The 6,189-nt window shown below is 34.9% G+C and overlaps 1 long non-coding RNA gene across 1 annotated transcript; it reads right to left on the reverse strand.

Moving 5' to 3' along the window:
- Window positions 1-1,677: 1,677 nt before the first annotated feature.
- On the reverse strand, window positions 1,678-4,129 carry LOC110926361. The gene is made up of 3 exons (XR_002585160.2): window positions 3,989-4,129; window positions 3,413-3,478; window positions 1,678-1,856 (listed from the first exon to the last, which is right to left on the reverse strand). It is a non-coding gene; the product is annotated as an uncharacterized LOC110926361 (long non-coding RNA).
- Between the last annotated feature and the right edge of the window lie 2,060 nt (window positions 4,130-6,189).

Consider the following 6,189-nt stretch of genomic DNA (forward strand, 5'->3'; position numbering starts at 1 on the left):
CCTACTCTTCTATCAGGTATTTTACCGTAGTCTTTATCAAGGCAACCATTTCGGCATACATTAAGATTTCATTTAGATTTATTTGGTTGTATTAGCGAAATCCATCGCCTTTATTCAACCAGGTCCTTTATTCATTTATTCATCTTGTTTGACTTGTTCGTGTGAATTTCATCACTTATGACAATCAAACTTTATCCCTATGCCTTAAACTTCTCATTTGTTAGTTTATATTTTCGTTTGCTTTGATTCTTATCCCTTCTCTCGGGCTCGTTATCTTAATGTAATTTTAATACATGTACCTGCGATACTCACCCCGATGGGCTTTCTCTCAACTCGTTGGTATCTCCTTTTTTTTGCCGTCATCATGGTGACTTGTAGCCTTCCAATTATTCCGGGTTAAATGGCTTCAGTACCCCTTTCCGACTTTCCCATGCATCCTTTCGCGCATCTCCTCAGTCACGAGGGATACCGTATTGTCGCCAACTATGGTTGACATCATCCCATTATAATAAAAATAACAGAAATCAATTCATTTCATTTTATTATTCCATGTCGTTGTATGGAATTTACCCACATCGTTTATCAATATAAACGATGTTTCTACATGTTTTTATTTGGTTTGGCCCAGTCTATAACCTTGTCTTCGCCATTTACTACTATTGCAAATTCCGGGTTCGAGTGTAATTACACTCCTTCCCAACACAAAATTTATTCACTTCATTAAGTTCCCGGGTTCGAGTGTACGCACACTCCTTCCCATTATGACACTTATCTTTCATTGCATTCCCGGGCTCGAGTGTACGCGCACTCCTTTCCATTGCAACATTTATCGAAATTACTTTTACCTCGGTTTCACATACTCGACCTTATTTATTTATTTATATATATACATATATATATTTTTCCTTTACATAATTCATTCATTACACTAATCATATATGCCTATATGCAACTATCGTTCATTATGTGAATTGTTGCATTCTACTTGTCTTATCGTAATTTAGAACGTGTAATTGATTGGCACTCCGTTATCTCAGGTCATTACTTGATTTAGGTTCTTTGCTAGCATGTTCTTTGTCATGCTTCCGAACCTTTTGCCATTTAAATTGTTTAACCCCCGTCATCTTAAGACATGGTCATCATCTCATTCGAACATTTCCAATTTATTATTAATCTTACTATTCAATGTTGCCCGTATTGTTATACGAGACATTCAAATATACTTACTTTACAAATACTTATTTTATATTCAATCCATGATTAGGATTCATACTACCTAATCATCTTTTACCGACATTAGACATCTCAATTCTGAAATGTTTATATCAATTGTCAAACATTTCGTTTCATTATCGTTTGCATCTTTCATTTTGATTTAGCCAAGTTTGTAACTTGCTTAAACCATTCATGTTTAGTGCACTTTCCGGGTTTGAGTGTATTAACACGCTCTTCCCATGCACATCAACTCGAATTTATTTTTCTAACAATCGAATAAAATCTACTAAATAACTAATTCTTACCGGATGATTGATCAAGCTTGAACCGAACACACTTTGTTGACAACCTTGAGCTCTGATTACCAATTTGTAACACCCATACTAATTTAACGTTAATATATATATATATATATATATATATATATATTTAAAGTAAGCATTTTATGAGAAAATGCCACTTATCAAAAACTTTTACTTCTTGAGTGTTTACACATGTTCACAACATTCTAAAACATAGTTTGAAAAGTCTAGATATTCCACTTTTTCCAAAACAAAACTAGATAATTGCGGAAGCTTCAAAAGTTCGTGTTCGGTTCCTCAAACATGCTTGATCGCCATCCGGAATGTCTCCAATATCACCTAAGGTCAAAACCAATTCAAATGTTAGTTTTGACAATGTTAAAGAGGGTATAAACAAGTTTCATGGGTCAATAAACAAAAAAAAAATTTCCCGGTTCAAGGGGGCGTCGCGTGACGCCAAGGGCCTAGGCGTCACGCCTAGCCCTGTTTTTCACAGAATGTTTGCTCAGCTGTTGCTGCACATACCCAGCTTCATGTTTATACAAATCCCAACTTAAAATGGCCATAACTTATGATCCGTAAGTCCGTTTTTAGTGATTCTTTTTCCTACACGACCGTATTTAAATTACCGACGTGTCTACCATAATTGTTATCCCGAAAATTTGGTTTACGGGCTTAATCACTAAATCTCTATTTAGATATTCGACCCACTATATTTACTCAATTTTAGTACCATACAATAGCAACCTTGAGGCGTTTTCACCCAACATCCGAGGCTTAGCATCACTCGCGTTTCCTTACCAATTCCATGGTTTAATGCTCTTGTGATTGATGTCGCCATTGCTAACTAATTAGACACCAATATTACAATTTACACTATTATTCGACCCGTTGGCTCATCTTGTGGAAAAATCCTCCAATTTGATGACTACCAAACGGTTCTTTATCAATTTAACTCTATGAATTCAAGTAACAATCATGGTCACTATTGTCATGATTCCTCTTAACATCTATTCAACACGTTTGACTATCTAGTGAAAACCATCACTTTATTAGCAAGTCCAACCCAATTCCAAGTCTTTATTTTGACCCGTTTGATGTTCGAGTGAACTACGCCACTTTAGAATGCATCAAACGCATCCTCCACACTATGATTCTATCTATGCATCTATCAAGGTTATTATATCAAAATTGAATGTACGGGCTGAAAATCTATAAATGCCTTATGCATTTATTTGACCCGTTTAGCTTCTTCGATAACTTAACCACTAACAAATTATACGTCCGCAAGACGTATTTACCCCACATCCAGGGCTTATAATCACCGGTTTTTCCTTACCAAATCTATGGTTTCACGCTCTTGTGATCCCTCATTGCCAGATGCTATCTTAAACACACTTTTCCTACTTACTAAACAATTATTCGACCCGTTTGGCTCATTTATGGAATCCTCCATTTCTAATGACTACCAAACGCTTTCTAATCTAATTTTATATCATTAAATCAAGTAGTGAACATTGTCACTTCAACTAGTACCAAACTTTATTCTAACCAATATTTAATCCATTTCTTTATCTAGTGAATTTACATCACTCTATTTTTATTCCAACGTGACTATTTACGCTATATTATCAACCAACGTATCTAATTAGCTACTTTGACTTGTTTGGCTTGTCGAGTGATTCCCATCACTTCTTAGATTTACCAAAGGACTACGATTTCACTATTTTAACATCATACCTATTTCAATTATTTCTTTTGACCCGTTTGGTTTGTCAAGTGAGTTTCATCACTTCTTATACTCACCAAACGCAACCATTTTCGCTATAACAACATTAAACATATTTACAACTAAGCTTATCTACATAAATGTAACGAGACGACAAGTCGCGTACCTTTAAAGCGCTCCCTTCAAGCGTGTGTCCGCTCCGGCTTGTCCGCTTGAAGACTCGATTCCTTGCCTATAGAGTTCAATCAACGATTCGTTTAGAACTCTATTCATGTCATATAACGCATAATTCACAATCATTCAAATATGCGTTTTGTTCCGAATTTCAACATTTAATTTTCTCTTAGGCGTTTTAACAAACACCTTATGGGCATCATTTTATAAAACCATTATCAAGTTCATGACTAACTATTTAGCCCAAAATTAAACAATTTTTGCAAGTTCATTATATCTAGTATGCATAATAACATCTAGATTCACTTCATGTAAGTCAACAACACTCGTTTAAAAATCAAATTCTTAGTGTTCTTTATCATTCTACAAAAACCCATTTTACACTTAGATGGGTGACCACGAATTTCACAATTATGAACATCAATTCAACAAGTATTTGACTAGGGTTTACTCCTAGCCATATTTTCATTATTAATTTTATCTAAACATCAATCATGCAAGTTCAGATTTCGATTTCATAGGTTCATCAAGAATTCAAGAAGTAACCAAAATACGAAATTCGACATACCTTGTGATCCCCTCACTTGAGTGATCACTAGATTGATCTTGGTTTTTGATTTGAACTTGAATTGCCTTCTCAATTTGATCAATTTTGTGAGTTAGGGTTGAACTTTTGAGAGCCCTTTCTTGGCTCTGTGGATCGCACGACCAGAACACACACTTAGGTGTGTGTTTTGGTGTTTGGTTTTTAATTTAATTAAAACCTTTTTCATTTTTGTCAAGTTTAGCCCCTCTACAGTTCAATTCTTTTTATAAAGGGTGTTTTAACCTTGTTTTCTTATTAATTCAAGGCTTATGATTAACTAGGTTACTTATTCCTAGTTACTTTATCTTGACCATAACCGACTTTTTATTTATAATATAAAATTTATATTTTTGGGGTGTGACAAATGACCTTGGCATCCACCCTAGAATTAGGAAACATGAATTTACATGATCTTTATAGCATCCTTGTCCGAAGAGAGGAAGAAATATATGAGAACTCAAACCACAAGTCAAGACATATTGCTCTTGTTTCTAACATACAAAGAGTAACAATTTCTGATCCACAAACCTCTAATTGCCAAAGCTCATAAATTTCTGATACCTCATCAGATTTTTCAGCCTTTTCTGAGGCAATTGCCCTGCTAATAAAAACTTTTGAGCAAAGGCTAAGAGGTGGAAGTGGCAAGTACCAGAGGGAGGATGGAAAGTAGATCAAAGAGAAGGGAAAAGACAGAGATAGTTTGCTACAAATGAAAACAAAAGGGGCACTATGCATCATATTGCAAAAACAAGAAGTTGAAAGATGTAGCCTACTATGAAAAGAAGCTTGAAGAAGCTAAACGACAACAACAGAAAGTTAGTCTTATGTCAGGTACAGATGCCTGGCTAACCGATAAGAGGAAATGGCTACTTTTTGTTTAATGGCTACAACTTCTTATGGAAGCTCCAGTTCATCAGAACCCAAAGTAAGTTCAGATAACATTGATATGGAACAACAACTGAACAAACTTATGAAAGATTTTTTTATTTTACAAGATAAAAAGATTATCAAAAAACACACAATCTGATGATTTGCAAAAATTGTTGAATAAAGTAAAACTTGAAAACCAATTACTTATTGAACAAAATTTAACGAAGGAAGCTAAAATTGAATTTTATGAACAAGAAAAAAAAGATCTGTTCAAGAAAATTCATGACAGTGAAATCAATGTAAAGGGTTTTCAACAAGCAAAAGATTTTATACACTTTATTGAGGCAACACCTAAGAACAAAGGTGAAGGATTAGGTTATGTAAGAACAAACACTAGAAATCCTACCACCTTTTTAAAGGCATCAGAAAACAATTCTGATAAAATAATATCAGATTCTGATGCTGAATCTTGCAAATCAGGAAGTTCTGATAATTTTTTTCTACCATCCAAGAGCTATTTAAAAGGAAAAAAGGATGAGGTTCAAAACTTTTCTAACAATTCAAAAGGAATACATCCAAATTCCAAAGAAACAATAATCTTCCATCACAATCAATTAGTCTAAATATATAGACAAAAACGTTGTATGTGTGTTGAAATTCTAAAGCTAATTCAACACCATCTCTCAAAAGAAAACCATTTTGTTAATGGCTCAGCATTAAACAGAAGTTCCGATGAGAATTATTCATCTGACGAAGAAATATCAAGTGTATTTTCATCAGAAAAAGTACCCAAACAGGTTTGGGTACTAATGTGCGTAAAATACAACATATAAATTATATCAAATACGGCGTAAAATCAACCCTTTTCCAGTACTAATGTTGGAAAAAACTTGTTTCTTTGTTCCTTTTTAATTTACAGGATGAAAAGAGCTTAAACACATAAAAGAAGCAAATTAATAGCAAAAACCAACATACATACAAAGAAGGGGGATTGACGCAACTCGCCAAGCCCCCATCCACATCCAAACCAATAAAATAACAAGATTAGAAGCTCTGGCACGGGGCCGTGCTCAGTCAAGATTCTCTACAGAAGAAAAAGACAACAACAAAGGACAAACCAGACCACCAACACGGGGCCATGCTAAGGCAACACGGGGCGTGGTCAACTCTAAGATTCGTATAATATGAGATAGTACAGTAAGTACAATGGCCAAGGGCCGTGACGTTGACACACGGGGTCGTGTTAGTACAAGACCTGACACTGCACTTATTGAGGAAAAGAGAGAAAGATGGCCACGGGGCCGTGCCAGGCG

This window comes from Helianthus annuus, chromosome 17 (genome assembly GCF_002127325.2).
Source record: "Helianthus annuus cultivar XRQ/B chromosome 17, HanXRQr2.0-SUNRISE, whole genome shotgun sequence".
Classification (NCBI taxonomy): Eukaryota; Viridiplantae; Streptophyta; class Magnoliopsida; order Asterales; family Asteraceae; genus Helianthus; species Helianthus annuus.